Genomic DNA, 16,073 nt, shown 5'->3' with positions numbered 1-16,073 from the left:
GTGGAAAAGAAGATGTGTGTGGTTGCTGTTACATAAAGACAGCCGATTAAGCCCCAAATGCCAGAAGCACCTAGTTGACTTGTTTGTCATGTCGGTCAGCATTGTAGAAAATTACAGTGTTTCACCAAATTGAAATACCACTTGAATGCATGTGTTAATTAGATCCCTGCTCAGCTTTCCAAAGTGTCTGAGCTCCTCTGTCCATGAGTCATGTGCTGACTCTTTGACCTGTCACCACAAACCCTGAGTCTTTGCCGAGGGCCAAACTGACAGGAAAGCAAGTTTGTCTTGGATTTGTCGGTCAGCCACTGACAAATATATGGGATCTAATATTGATTTACATCGCAGGCAGAGGAGAGTAATTTCCTTTAAAATACTTGTGGAGCATCTCTGCTGCTTTAGCCTCCCAGTCTGCAGTCACCAGTGGATGAGGTTATTTTCTGTTGCAGAAAATACATATTGTAGACAACATACTTACAGTGAGTGGAAACTTTGAACTAGGGTGGTGAGTGGAGTATGGTGTGACTGTAATATGCACACTCACATAGTTTTCTACAGACCAATCTTTCTCGCAATCTTACTTGCAAATGGAAAAGCACCTATTAGAGAGTGATTACAGGTTTCACAGAGTAAAATCAATCACTGTGAGCTCCTCACTCTAAAGCCCAGATGTTTAGTGTTTCAGTAGGACAGCCAAACGGTCTGATTCCAAACATTAGCCTTGTTTCAGACAGAGTAGTAAGAGGATAACATCAAAGCTCTGCTTTATTTCTTTGAGACTTCAGAGCAGACTATGAATAACAGATCACAAGGTACAAAGAGTGAACCAGAGAACTTGAGCAGCTTTTATGTTTCAGCTGTTGTTGGGATTCACAGGGAGCTCATTAAAATACATTGATTAGTAACAGTCCTGATTCTGTGATTGTTGACTGTGAAATGGCTCGGCTAACCAGCATATTTTTGATGCAATGATTGTCTGCACTGCAATGAGCCACTTGGCTGATGTTGATTTTAGTTTATTCAGAAGCCAGTCATTTGATGTAGCATTTTAGACACGATACTCAAATTGGAAATGCGTAACGGTGCATTCTCCCCAGTGTGATACTTTTGTTCCTTTCATATTCCAGCGGGAGCCCTGTGTATGTTAAATCGCATGCAGGTGTTGTCTGTGAAGTTTATGTGCAGAGCAGATTTGTCTTTTCCTCTCACTGGTTGTTTTACATGAAATAATCAATTTGCTGCACAAGGCTGGGTGGGTACACTTGCCCTTTTCCCTAGCTGGACAGCAGATCAAAGATTTCCTAGGTACCAACGATCTGCCAACCGGCTCCACCTTTTAGTCCTCCAGTCACCAGTGCAGCTGTCACTCCACACTCACCCACTCAGCCACCCACCATTTGGAGAGACTGTCTATGAGGCCACCCAGTGCCTTCTCTGCTGTATGAGTGTGGTTCCAGACAGGGAGCAGATGTTTGGTAGCCTTTGTGTGAGTGGGCAAAGTCAGGAGACACAGTGTGAGGGTTAAACGTAGGTCAGAACTGCAGCCACATGATACATCCAGATCAGGTGTTTAGGACATCATGAGCAACTTCTGGATACCTCTGAAAACAAGGGACGGACCTGCAGGGCTTATGCTGTGGGTCAGCTGTTACATGGTATTTAGTTTGGTTCACATGGTTTGTTTTATGTCGTGCCAAATAACTACAGGCAATGGGGCTGATTTGATGATACATATTGTGTCTTTGTTTGCTACATTTCTGTGTTCTTCATGGCTTTTTTTGTATGGATTTGCATGTTAGCCAGCAGGTCCAATTAGGGCAAAAAGCCCCACTCTTGCTCGGTAGTTTGCGTAATCAGAAAATCAAAGCCTTAAGCCAGGTAGTGCTGCAAACTGATGTTACAAATACTAAGACCAAAGGGCTTTTTGAAATTGTTGTGTTTTCAGTTTGAGTGCAATCAGGGAAGGATCTGAGCCTCCTGGTGACATTCATGACATGAGCAGCAGTCACAGCGGCAGAAGGAACAGGGCTTAGTTTAGGACCGCATCTGTCTGATCAGGCTTGTTGGAGGCACCAGAGACAACAGGGTTGTTTATCAACCTTCATCTCACAGGAACAGCAGAAGAGCACAGCAGATACTGTTATCTGTTTATGACACAAGATAAGGCCGTCTCAATCGGATCACTGACCCTCCACACAAAATATCCACCCCAATACCAAGCCTTCAGCAGTAAGAGCCTGCCAGACGAGTCCCATATCACTCTTAAGTAATCCTAATAGATGCCATTAGCATGTCTGCGGTTATTGCCGCAGTTTTCCAATGTCCATGCCAACTGTACATATCTGGGCATCATTAGCCACCACCAGAAAGGCTCAGAGTCTGACCCGGGCAATGGGGTCAGAGAGAATGCCACAACAAAGCACCAGTAAAGCTGTGGGGGATATCGAGTGGAGGGGATAGAGGGAGAGTGAACTAAAAGTGTCATAGTTGGCGCAGACATAAGATAGGACTAAGCTACCAGAGGATTAGAGAGGGAGGAGATGTAAAGTGCTGTGGGCTAATTGGGCTTTATTTTTAATATTTCCGAGGGTTCATTAGAGACTAAATTGTTGAAGGATTTCAGTGCTGGCTGACGTCCGAGGGCCTTTTCGGCACAAGCCTCACAACCTAAATAATGGCAGATCATTTTTAATAGCAGATCAGTCTTGTCATTGACACAGGGTACGATGTCTGTTATGACAAAATTATATTTTTATCTCTGAGAATTTCAGTCATGTTACATGGTTGCATTTTCCCATTCTTGCTTCTAAGCCCAGTTGTTTTACCTTCTCTCCAGCAATAAGAATATAATGGCATTCATGTGCTTTGGATATTTAAAGTCCCATTTTTTTTTTTATTATTCTTGCCAAAAGAGTAGCTGTGTGAAATTGGTAGAAAAACTCTACTTTTTGCTCTTTGTAAACTTGAACAGGACATAGTAGGCCAGATGATGGAGTTTATGATATCATACACTTACTCTCTCCCATACGATAAAGCAGCCAGTGTCCTCGAAGGCCTGGGTGCTAAGAGCTGTGCTGGGGAGGGATGGAAGCTGAGCTGAGAGAGCTGCTGAGGGGAGCGGTCAGCGCAAGGCACTTTGTCATGACCCTCCTCAGTTTATCATCAGTTGCACCACTTCTCTAGGCCTCAGTGTGTGGGTGTGTTCTTTTCTGTGTGCATCCAGTGTACCGGAGAGAGAGTGGGGCTCTTTATAACCTTCTAACCCTCTGGTCCTGTTTGCAGCCATTGTTGGCCACAGTGAATGGTATCTCCGTGTCTTGAAAAGTAACCAGATGACATTCTTCCTGTTGTTCAAAAGGGCCCAGGGTTATGTTGTGAAAAGCGGCTGAAAGGATGGGCTAAGACTGTGACCTTCGGAGGCTAATCTCTGGCATGTCATTCACTGCCTGTTTAAAGCAAATGCAGACCTTTCTCTCTGATAGCAATGTTCAAAGTCAAACAAGGCGAAATGTTCTTAGATTTTTTTTTAAGGTTAAACACTCCAAAAACAGTCAAGTTAGTTTTTTCATCGAACCTCATGCCATACAGGAACTACAGGGTGTCTCATAGAGGCTTTACTGAATCGTTATTCCAGACGGGCAGTGTGTCTGACACCTACATTGTCCAAACAATCTCTCCAGCCTGTGACTGAGCCCTCTGTACACAGACCTGTGGCATCACCAGCCCCTCTGTGCTGCATGCTGAAATACCGTCACTGCTGTGAGGGGATGAATTAGTGAGAGGGTAAACACCGGTGAAGCTCTCAAACTAGCTTATGTTGTTTATATCTCCTCCTCTCTGTTGTATTTGCTGTCTTCAGCTGGCTGCGTTTCCTGGAATGTGCAGAGATGCAGTTGTCGCTCTGCGGGGGGATGTTGGCTGTAATCACAGTTCATAGTTCAGCTCTGTCGTCAGACTCGTCCGAGCAACAATCGGACATTATTCTCCTGAACTAGGTGACCACACTTGACATCACTGTCTATGTGCATTGAGATAATCTTTTAATTTTTACCATTAAGATTGTTGACTGCACAACTGATGCATATCATTTTTTTCCACTCTGGGTTTTCAGACTTGCATCTTAAACTTTGAACCACAACTGTTACATTTCTGCACAACCTTCACATCATTATACAATGTTGTAAGATAGTTACTCTACACCATGACTCTGAAGACCCCCTTCACCAGATGCTTTAGTTTATAATGAGAACAAGTCTTTACCGTTAGCGTGTTCAAGGGGATTTGCTTTTCTGCACTTTAGAATACACTTAACTGGCATTGAGCTGTTTTTGTGCCCGTCTGAATGATCTCTGAGAGCTGTGTCCTGTGAATAGCACTCCTGCTTCCTGTGTTAGCTCTGTGCCACCTGTATGGCGTTAAAAATGGGGTCAGACCTCTTGCTGGAGTCTGTTGTTCTGAGCGCCCATTTTTTTGGAGCCAGTTGTCCCGGGGGGAAAAGAGAACCTGTCAGGTTTTTAAAGCCTCTTTTGTCAAACATCTCTCAACAGTTAATGATTGGCATATCTCCTGCCATTTCCCCCTTTTGTTTGCGGCCATTGAGTTTGAGAGCAAATAGCGAAATTGACCATTACGCGTGATGTGTATGTGTGCGTGTGCATGCATAAAAAGGCGAGGTTGTTTACAAAGGAAGCATTGAATTAGAAAAGGAAAATGTCAACTTTTATCATCTTACTGCACAACCATTTTGCATTAGTCAGAAAATATCCCCTGAAGTGGTGTAACATCCGCAGAATGAGATTGAGATAGAGAGGGAGACGGGGTGGGGGCAGAGGAAGAAGGGTGGGCCATGATTTGAAAGGCATACTTGAAAGTACTCGTGTGTAAAGAGTCCTGAGGCAGGTCATGTTGCCGTGTGACAGAGAAGCATTCGTCTTGCCGCGTATCTGACGTCCCAGGGTCTCATTGCGAGGGTTTGCCTGCTCTGCGTGTCGGCTTTCTGTAATTAATAGCCGGTAGCCCCCTCTCCCCCATCAAGGGACCAGGTGCTGCTTAGATCTGCCCTGGCATGGAGAGACACGCTGCTGGTGCGTTCCACTGTTATTGGGGTAAAACCCACGGATGTCAGCAACATCTCTCTCACTTAAAACACCTCAGCTGAGTGTGTACATATCAACACACAGTCCTAGACCCATAACAAAGAAAGGTATAATCATTACTCTGAATTTTAATGGTCCACTGCTGATGGATAGCTTGCTGGTAAAAGATGTGGTTCATTTAGTCTACTTTGTGTCAAGCACCATTGTGCTCATGTCCTGTGCTGTTTAGCAGGGCTCGCGGCCCTGACAGATTGCCGTCCCGATGGGGAGATTTACCCAGCCAGCACCGCCTATGGCACTGACACCATCATTAGGCTTTGATCAGCTGCAGTCTGCAAGGAGAAGAAGAGAGAGTAATATTCTTGATCTAATTACTAGGAGACATTTCAGGCAGTGTAATGTGTGATTTAACCTCTTGTCAGAGGCTATAAAAGGAAGCTGGGTTAATCTTCCTGGCAACCTCTTTTCCACGCAGGGGAGAGTGCCTTAAAATTTCCATTTCCCATGAACTGGTAAAAAAGCCAGTGACATGCTACTGAAGACTTGAAATCTCTGTCAATGCAGGAGTTTTCTGAACTCTGAATGTTAGAAACAGCTGCTTTGTAGGAACTCGGGTGCTGTGTCCATTTGGAGAGTTGCAAGTAAAGAACGCTGTACTTTGGATTTCTTAATGCTCTCTGTATCCCTCATTCTTTCTCTTGCTCTCTCTTTCTTTTCTTTCTCACAATCACCCTCCAAACGCTCTAGCATGATGAGTACAGGAGACCTAAATGAACAAATAGATTGGAAGTGCAATGGAGGGGTTTGGGTTAATCAGTCAAACATAGTTAAACAATTCTTTGGACATAAGGGATTAGTCTTGCCTATATTGAGCTCATCAGAGCCCATTCTCCCCTGCACTGGGCTAGGCTTTTAGGGCCAAGGGCCATGGCCTCCCTGGCTCCTTGGAGCACCACACACGCACCCCTCAGCATGCTCCGTTGCCTCTGAATGACCCACCACTCTCCTCTCCCTTTGTTACCAAGCACAATTGGAATGATGGATTAGAAAATTAAATGCAGACCCATCTATTCATGGCCACCAAGGCTCAAAGTCTCATTTACTAGATCTCTGAAAAAAACTTCCTTGAAAATGGTTACCAGGTTCACTCACTCCTCCAGAATGACTGTGTCTTTCACCGTAAAAACATTTGAGAAGAAAACAGCTCAGTGACTCTTTGTCAACGTAAAGGGTGCTCGGTATCTTGTTTTTACAGGATGACTTCCTGAGTATTTTCCTCCCTCTTTTATTACTGAGTGCTGATCACACTGATAGGAAGTGGCCCTGATATGATGATTCGTAGTGTTGGCAAGCTCGGTACTCAGCTGGAACCAGCCTGAACCTGCTCTACGTTACCTGTGTCCCCTCCATGTTCCTGAGAGCAGAGCATTTACCCTGTTGACCCACAGATTAAACTGACCTTCTTGACCCATTTTCCCTTTTAAATACCATCCTGTCTTTTCACAGTTTTGATTTATTAGATATTATGTTTTCAGTCACTAATATGGTAGTAGATACTATAGAGTGTGGTTTTATTTATTTTATGTGATTTACTTTTATGTAGCACTAGTTTTAACCTATAGTTGTTGTTTTAGTGATGGTATCTAATTCCTCATATCAGGGCAGCAAACCCAGGTTAACATTTTTCACAGTATGTCTTCCACAAATTCAGATTTTATTTAGTTTAGTGGATTAGTGGATTAGTCCATTAGCTGATCAATACAAATTTTTATTTTGATAATTGATTATTTACACTGGTGACCTTTCCAGGGTGTACCTCGCCACTTGTTTAGTGTCCACTTGGATTGGCTCCAGCTCCCCCCTACAACCCTCAAAGTATAAGTGGTATAGGTTAATAGATGGATGGATAATTGATTGTTTGTTAAAATACTTCCTGAAATTAAATGCCCAAAATTACGTTTTGCAGCTTCTGAGTTGAAGGGATCGACTATTATTTGATGATAAATTGAAGATCTTTGGGTTGTGTACTATTGGTCAGATAAATCAAGTCATCTGCCATTATCACCTGGAGCTTTAGGCACTGCGACACAACATCAATGATTGATTTAATTATTTAAAATTAAATTAACACTTTGTCACAGCCTCTGTTGTAATATGGTGTTTAATATATTGATGATTTATCTTCTAATATTTATATAGTATAGTATATATAGTGATACTTTCTTAATATTATGTCTGCATTAATAATAACTCTCCACAGAGAAATCTAAAAAGCTAATACTTTCAAGGGTAGGCACTTTGACATTTTATTTTCCCCAGTTATGGAGAGTTTGTGATGTATTTCCAAATCATAACATTGTTTCTGGGTGCTATTCAGCTTCCCTGTTATAAAGGACTCATTTATCTTGTTGTTTTCATTTTTCAGTGCAGTGCAAGTTTAATTCTGTATTTCAAAGTTCAGTTTTTAAGCCCAGGTTTCACTTTTTCCCACACTAAGCAGTTAACACAGGCCCCTGCTATCTCTCGCCCCCTCTGCCCCACAGTCCCTCCTACAGTGCAGTGTGGAGGGGGGGTTGCCGTGCTCTGTAGAGACCCCAATTAGCAAGACTAGCAGGCCCGCTGAAGGTCACTCCCCAAGCTTTGGTGTGAAAGAAAAAGAGGAGGGCTGGGCCGGTCAGAGGCAGCTCAGAGACTGATGGGGCTGCGACTCTCAGTCGGGCCCAGGAGTTCTCACACAATAACCACACTTTCTTAACAGCAACAGCAGTTTGCATATTCCACATTTTTGCATTGCACAGTGTTGGCAAAAAAGTTGCTCAGGATTTTGTTTAAAGGTCAAGTGTTCTCGGCAGACTGTCATAGTATATTGTGACCATATCAGAGGGATCCATTTGTCATTAGCTCCAAAGTCCCCTACTTCATCAGCCCGTGTCTGGTGACGGCTATCTCGGCCTGATTGATAGCTCTGTCCTTATTGAAGGAACGGGGGTCGATTGCAAAAAATTTGCTGCTGGATGCATTAATGCAGTGTTCAATGGCATAGACCTTTGAGCATGCCTCATCAGTCTTGAATCATTGGACGGCCGCAGGAGATCTGTATGAGCGGGCATGATGCAAGAAAGTGAGGCAGAGAGAGAGGGCGATAGGAAAAAGGGTTTTTATCAGTTGGGCTAACTCTATTACTCATATGACTCTATCTCGCTGCGACAGACAAGACGAAGAGATTGAATATTTTGATTTAAGCTTTATGTATTCAGCACTATCCACTCCACACACACACTCGGTTACTATGAATATTTTGTTAAAGATTAATTTTCTGCGTCGCCTTATCAGTTCAGATCTGCAGAATCCAGTGCAGAATTCAATCAGGCCTAAACCTCGGTTATGTTTGTATATTATAGATGTTAGAAAAGATATACACCCACATTGTATATACATGAATAAATGAAATTCCTTTTTCTATGTAACATTGTCACTATGATTGTTCAATCCAGTTATTAGCACTGAGACAAAACTTTCAATACATACAACAGTGAGTTAATATATGAGTACAATCATTATTTAAATCAGTTTAAAACTGGCATGAATCTTTTGTTTAAATTTGGAAGAATAAGATGAAGTCACAAAGGTAAGATATTGGATGCTCCCTTTTGGTACCGGTTTTTGATACCAAAGGTTTAGATGTTTGTTGATACCCAGCTGGAGTGAAATTCTGAACTGATTTAAAATCCATCTAAACTGGCTGTTAAAACTGGCACCAGAGGCATTTAGCTTGTGGGTGTCCAACTGCATTGACCTCTCAAAATATCAGAGCCTTTTTATTAATGATGCAAACTAAACTGCTGATTTTGTAATGTGATAATCATAAGATAGTTCTGTGACATTTGGCCTTTTTGCTTTGGTATAGGTGCTGTTGTGATCGCTTTTGTTTATTAAACCAGTACCTGTGTAGGCGTAAAAAATTCTGGTGCCATGACAACACCAGTGCACACCAACAGTGTGTGTAGGCTGACAGTCAGACAGGCAGACAGACGGAGGGCCCTGCGAGCCTGGCAGGGCCAGATGTTCCCATGCAGGCACGGACGTGAGATGTTTGCTACGCCAGGGCCTGTGTTTGCCTGCCTCTCCACAGAGTCACAGGCTGGCTGCCCGTCGCCCTGAGCCTGTGTCTGCTGGGGGAAAGAGCCGGGGGTGGAGACTTAATCACATATACACAGGAGATGAAGAAGAGGCCGCAAATGTCTTATGTGTCGCCAGAAGCCAAAAGAACAAATCTCACACAGGCCTGTCCAGTGGAGAAGGATCTCTTTTATTCCTTGGCTGGTCTGTAGGTGCGAAGGAGACTCGTTTGGTCTCGCTGGAGGCCAGGCTGAATGTCAGAGCTGCCACGAAGGGGGCTGACCTTACCTACCTTCCATAGGCCCGGGATGGAGACGGATCAGCTTTTATTGAACACATTCACAGCAGGGTTTGGAGTCAGTATGAAGGATTTGTTTTGGCTGCTGCACGTCTCTATGCAGCACAATATTCTCACCAGTTCTGTGCATCACATCCAGACATGTATCATAATCCACTCTTACTTACTGAACCAACTTACTTAAGTTGAATCTCAGTGAGACTTTTTTCTTTGCCGTGCATGTCACTGGACCTTTTATAAACCAACATAAGAAATTATCAGGTAATACAATTAAAGATGATACTGTGGTTCACTAAAGTTATTTTGGCTGCCAGTGTTAATATATAATAGAGTGCCCCTTAAGTATTGAAGTTATTAATTGTATTTTAACAGATATATTATAGATAACACTCTTTACTTCATTACGGCACAAAAAACGTTATTGTGTCTAAACCAACACTATGCAACATGTGAGCAGTATGGCAACATAAAATAAGAAGACTAACAGTAAATAAAGTAGCGTCTTTAGTACAAAATAATAAAAGGTTGAAATGTTTGAGTTCTCCTGCAGAGTTGGACCAGGCATGAGTCTAATTAGGCTTTTTTCTTTATGTGTGTGGGAATGTATTGGTGTGTGTATGTGTGTATATATATATATATACATACATACATACATACATACATACATACATACATACATACATACATACATACATACATACATACAGCTCGTATGGAAGAGAGGGCAGTTAGTATAATGGCACAGTGGATAAATCTCTCACAGCAGGCCAATACTGTGCAACACTGGAAGCTGTTTTTTGTACGTTAAGCCCTTTTAGGATGATTTGCGAGAGTCAGCGGTTGCACAGTTCTGCCGAGCAGAGCATCCACCCCACCCCACACCCACCCCTCCCTTTTAAACAGGCCAGCCACACGCGCAAACAGGCCAGGCCAGGTTAATGCTAGGTCACTGATATGAGTCCGGGTGGGACAAATACGGAGAGACAAATCTTTTTTTTTTCTTTGTTTAACACAGAATATATGTCAATAAGAAGGTAATGGAAATGGAGGCAATTTTTCCTGCAAGGCATTATTACTGGTGTATGTAGCTTGTGTAGTTTCCTATGCATATAGGTATATAAATATATATGTGAGTGTGTGCGAGGGAGAGGTGGGGAAACAGCTGCATTGATTTGATTTTGTTTGCTGAGTACTCAGAGCAGAAATGTAAGCTGTGGGAACACCTGGAGAGAGGGGAAAATGGGAGAAGAAGTGGTGGTGGTGTCATCTCTGCTATTGGCTCTGTACCAAGCATAGATGCGCGCACACACACACACACACACACACACACACACACACACACACACACACACACACACACACCCTTCTGTGTGTGAGGGTAGCCTGGGATCCCAATCAGCAGCACTTAACAAAGCTTTCCTCTTTCTCCCTTTAATCGCAGGCTCAATTTGTCACTGGGGTGTCCAATTTCTGATAAGCGCTTTGACTGAGAGAGGCGAGGTGGGTGTGGGGGAAGAACACAAAATGCATGCACCTGCTAACAAATGAAATCAAACCACTCCATCTTCATTTCCCCTTTTTATGCCAGCTGGAACAATGCTGCTGCGCTTTAGCTCTCAGCACATTGAGTTATTTCCCACTAACCAGGCAGACGGCCTGGCTGACTTACAGTCAAATGATTAGAGAGAGCTCAGAAATCTACTTTTTAAAGTTTTAAAGTCTTAAAGGCATAGTTCACCGGAAAAATGTAAATTGACGCATTATCTACTCACCACTATGCCGATGGAGGGGTGGGTAAAGCGTTTAAGTCAAAAAAACACTTTTGGAGTCTCAAGGTAACCACTTATTCAGACGTAATAAAACAGCTGAAAAAAAAAACATAACATGCCTCCATACTGCTCGTGTGGTGTCATCCAGGTGTCCGCAAGCCCCGACATTCATACTGCATTACACATAAATTAGTTAAATAATTGCATTTCGCGGAATGTGAAGATGGAATAAAATGTGCACGGCTCTAAAGAGCAGGAAATGTTGTTCAGAAGTAATTTTCAGTACATATATTTTTGTACATTGAATATCTTTGCATCAGATCAGCTCAATATAAGCTCATCAGGTTTCACCGCACCTTTTTGCCAATTTTATAACCAAGCTTTCACACAGCCAGCTGCCTTGAGTCTGATGGAGTGTTTTATGCACATTCAGACACACACATAGTTTGCAGTATTAGTTTAGTATCTGTCTGTGTATCTGTGTTGGTCTAGTGCCATTCTAGTCCTGTAACAAACCCCAGAGTCTGGTATTCGACACAGCATTATGTGACTCAGCACATTGTTGTCTGGTGTGATATGGGGGATATGTGACGATAACACATAGGTGGTGGCACCATTGAGGAGATGAAAGCAGCAGTTTTGCTCTCATATGTATGAGTGCCGTTTCTGTGGTGGCTCGAGTTTCTCCAGCAGATAAAGAGTCTTTTCTCTGGTGCTTACCTGCATTCCTGTGCTTCTCAAGAGTTTATCTGCTGTTGTCATCAAAAGCACCAGGCTTGTGTAGTGTGGGTATAGAGGGTTGGCAATGTTGTTCCTCTGGTCCAAACTGGTGGGTTGACTAATGGTCAGCCACCTCAGTCCAGGCTGAAATATCTTTACCAGTTTGTGCAGATAATCATGGTCCCCACTGGTTGGAAGTTAATTTTAAAGTTTTCTTAAGTTATCCAGTAAAATATTTCAAAATGTAATGGATAGATAGGCACAGTATTGATGGCACCCATATGATGTATTGAGATGATTTGGGTGATCCCCAGACTGTTTGTAACATGAGGTTTACATTGTTGGTTTGATGGATTGCCATAAAAAAGTTTAAAAATAATTTGTTTACCTCAGGATGAACTGTAACATCTTTGTTGATCCCTTAGTGGATACCTGCAAATGTTAGCATTCTAACACTAAACACACTGAGCTTAAGTGGTGAGCACCGTGACCTGCATGTTAGCATTGTTATTGTGAGCATGTTGGCTTGCTGATGTCAGTGTTTATTTGTGCTATAGCGTCACAAGCATGGCTGTGTCCTCTTGACATTTGCTTCTACTTTCAGCCGTTTTTTTACCTGCAGTGTTAAGTAAGAACAGGCCCAGCCTCCAATCAATGTCATGGATGACTTCAGAGCAGCCTCTGATAAATTTGACTAATTTCATGTTCTAATGGTTAATTAGTTTGAGATTGTGAGTAAATCCAATCCAGTCTCTAGAGCCCCTCTCTGGGATCTTTGCTCTTTCCTTTCACTTCATGTCAGATCTTTTTTCTGTCTCTGTCAAGTGGTTCAAGAGTGTCACATATGAGATGAGGCTGTTTTTTTCCTCACTGAGGCATGCCCAGCGTCTGGCTGCACTCTGGATGCATTTTCAGCAGATAAATAAATAACTGCGCTGGCGCCCCTCACTTTGGATCCCCTCTGTTTTGGCAGGCCATCCAGCCTGCATTTTCTATCAGGTGTAAACATGTCTGTCAAACGGCACAGCCAGGGGCCCCGGCATTTTGGCATTCATGAGGCCACGCCGTGCGGTGCTGCCAGCACTTTCTGTCTGCCCGCCTGACCTTGGCCAGGCTTTACATGACTGAGCACACTTAGTTCTACCTTACACATTTGTAGGGCTCTTTGGGAAGCCCAGTGGGCTTAAGTGGCTGTTAGTGAAACTGACCCCGAGTTGAAGAATGGCCCTTGGCTCGCTGTCCTCAAAGCGCTGATGTGGTGGACGGGTAATGAGCATGACAAAGCTCTGGCAGAGATAGCCAGGCCTGGCCAGGACACTCACTTCCTGATATCTTCTCATCCTCTCATCTCGCCACCATTACTGTCATCTTCTCCACTGTGAGCAGCCATGGACTTCATCCAAGAGGGCGGGCCACTGGCCTCCAAACTGCTGATGTAAAGACGAGAGGGGGAATGAGGTCAGTCTGATAAGAAGAGGCCTCATACCTTCAAAGGGAGCTTCCTGCTCTTAGTTTCATGGTACACATCTGCTCTAAGAGCCTGTGTTCTCACTGTTTAGGGAACATTCTGAATCTTTGCAAAGATTTATCCAACCCAGCTGTGGACTATGCATTATTCTTGGGGCATGCCATCTCTCTTCACTCTATATCCACCATGTCACCTGAGGGAACTGTCTCTTTTTTATCTGTTAGTTACTGAGTGTTCATACAGCCTCACAGTTCTTTTGCAAACCGCTCTCTCCCTCAAAGGGAGAGTAGTTTCAAGTAGCTGTCTCCCTCTCTCCCACACTTCTGCTGCAGGTTCCTTGTTTGACAGTTTTATCCCTGACACACTCTGTCTCGCAACTTGGAAACCACTATTTTACAGACTTATCATGGCCATCTCCCCCTCTATCGCCCTTTCTCTTCATGTGTAAGATAACACTCCGGGCTGACGATCTCTGCTGACTGGAAAAGCAAACGGCCTGTCCCAAACGCCTCGGGATGTGCTGGAATCATCAGGATCCATTGTGTGAGCCTGTGAACCAGCCTGTCATAGCTTAACGTGCTCGTGTCCCTCTGCTCGCAGCAGAAAATCCTTTTCTACCTCTGCTGTTCGTAAAGCCTGATGGACTAATGAAAGCCATACCAAAGTGTTATTTCTTTCTAACATGCTCAAGAGCCAAGGCTTTTTTCCCCTTTCTTTTGACAGAATGCCTTGGCTTGGTATTCAAGGGTAAAAAGCTGTTCTCTTCTTCCTGCTCCTTTTCTTTCTTTACCTCCTATTCAGAGACTGTGCTTGCAAAGAAAAGTAATTTCACTCTCTATGTCCCTGAGAGAATCAACACAGTGAAGTTGCATTGAATTTTCACTGCAACATTTTTTCTTGGCTCTATTTCAGACCCATAACCTGGGGGTAAACATGCAATTAAAATAACAGCAGCCTGCTTTCTCCTCTCCTCTTCTTCAGCCGTTAGCACAAGCCATGTACAACATGGTGACTTGGTTCTCATAATTGCTTTTGCTTTTAATTGGTATAGAAAAGGCTCAATATTCAGACAACATGCAAAACATACTTTCTTACCTTGTTTTTTTTTCCTTTATAGTTTGTCTCATCTATTATCGTTGTACCCGTGTCCTTCTAATGAGCTTATTTTTAGTGCACAATTCTTGCTTTTTCACATTATTACCGCCGGTGGATATTTTAATAGATGATTTCCTATGCAGTCAGCCTGATGCTATTCCCAAATTTCTAACAAATGCAGATCATAGCTGACAAAGTGGACATGGAACAAAAGATGCTGCACAGTCAGCTGGTCTAATTTCCTAAATGACTTCTATCAATCCTCTTCCTTCTTCTCTTTTTTTGCACACTTTCAGATGGCTATTTCTCTCCTTCATCACCGCGGAATGAAAAGAAAATATAGGTCATCTTTTATGGGAGCAATTTGACACATGACACAAGCCATGTGCATCACTTCCTCTAGTCCTGCTTTGTCCGCCCGCCTTTATTTGTCTATAATGAAAGCCCACACAGTTATTCGCACACTTTTATTGCGGCTCTATCGGTAGCTGGTGGAGACTTGCCGAGTCACGGGGGCCCCCTAATACTCTGAGAACCCCGTGGTGTCTGTCTGCATGGGGCTGATAGTGTGAGACGCCTGGCTAAACTCCACCAGGCCAATCCCTGCTTCACAAGCCTGCCCAGCTGGCTCGGCTGGGCTGCCACAGACTCAACTTTGTTTCCACTCAGGACAGGAGGGGCTGTGTCTCCATAACACAAAGGCTACTAAGCCACTGGGGGTAGACACCTACATGGAAGGATGGATGGATGGGGGGTCAAGCCCATGTCCAGACCAGGCTAAACCCCCTGCCTGGTGGTCAGAGGGTAATAGAACTCAGCAGAAGCCAGCGGCTGTAGTGTGCACCGTCTCTGTCTGGGCCTGTACACTCTGTCAGGTGTAGTCCTCCTGCGCCTGATACAAATAGTGTAATGTGTTGCAAAGAATCCTGTGTGGGGGTGTTTGCCTTTGTAGAAAGTGCCAGTGTTTGGCGTGTGATGTGTATTTGAAGTTGCTGTGGCAGTGGTGCTGATAAGCGAGTCAGTAGAAGTGAGGCCTCTGTCTGTCGGGCTTCATCTCCTCCTGCTCACCGCTGTAAAGCAGAGTGTCATCTGGGGCATTACCATAGGCTGACCTTTGCCGCTGCACTCCCCACTGCACAGTTTTCTGACATTCAGGGGCGCTGTGGGGGAGGCAGGAAGGGGGTGGGCTGATGTCCTGTTGGCTGTTTTTTGCCTGTAGTGTGGTGATGTGTGTGTTCTTATAACAAATGAACTGACAGTTTATGCTGGTGTTTTTTTCCTTGTTGTTCCCACATCATTTCATTCTCCTGCCTCTGTTTTCCTTTTGAAATCCATAGCAAAGACACTGTTGTATTTGATATTTAACTTTCCTCCATCCCAAACCTGCTTGTTGTCAAAGAGATTGCTGTTATCTTTTTGTGAAATCTTGGCAACCTGATAAATGAGAGAGGGCTGGAAATCTTGCCTGCTGACATCAAGGCGCTATGTACCTAAAATCCTTCCAAGGC

The 16,073-nt window shown here is 43.7% G+C and overlaps 2 protein-coding genes across 6 annotated transcripts in view; one reads left to right on the top strand and one right to left on the bottom strand.

The window, feature by feature from the left end:
* fam222ba (family with sequence similarity 222 member Ba) overlaps positions 1 to 16,073 on the top strand; it is a 29,592-nt gene that overhangs the window by 1,929 nt on the left and 11,590 nt on the right. Inside the window, exon 1 of one of the 3 annotated variants that reach the window (XM_034606071.1) lies at positions 15,158 to 15,369. The exons of the other annotated variants lie outside the window; for them this stretch is intronic. The gene's annotated coding sequence lies outside the window, so the exon portion shown is untranslated. Of the gene's footprint in view, positions 1 to 15,157; positions 15,370 to 16,073 lie in introns of those variants that run through there. 3 annotated transcript variants of the gene reach the window in all.
* trpv1 (transient receptor potential cation channel, subfamily V, member 1) overlaps positions 4,617 to 16,073 on the bottom strand; it is a 35,893-nt gene continuing 24,436 nt past the window's right edge. The window contains exons 18-20 of one of the 3 annotated variants that reach the window (XR_004616011.1): positions 13,211 to 13,432; positions 12,003 to 12,189; positions 4,617 to 5,428 (exon numbers count right to left, since the gene is read on the bottom strand). The gene's annotated coding sequence lies outside the window, so the exon portion shown is untranslated. Of the gene's footprint in view, positions 5,429 to 11,562; positions 12,190 to 12,730; positions 13,433 to 16,073 lie in introns of those variants that run through there. The other 2 variants (XR_004616010.1, XM_034606062.1) reach the window with 2 other exon arrangements.

The sequence above is a fragment of the Hippoglossus hippoglossus genome, chromosome 14, assembly GCF_009819705.1.
Source record: "Hippoglossus hippoglossus isolate fHipHip1 chromosome 14, fHipHip1.pri, whole genome shotgun sequence".
NCBI lineage: Eukaryota > Metazoa > Chordata > Actinopteri > Pleuronectiformes > Pleuronectidae > Hippoglossus > Hippoglossus hippoglossus.
Note: the sequence above shows the minus strand (reverse complement) of the source record. Positions and strands in the feature narration are given on the sequence as shown.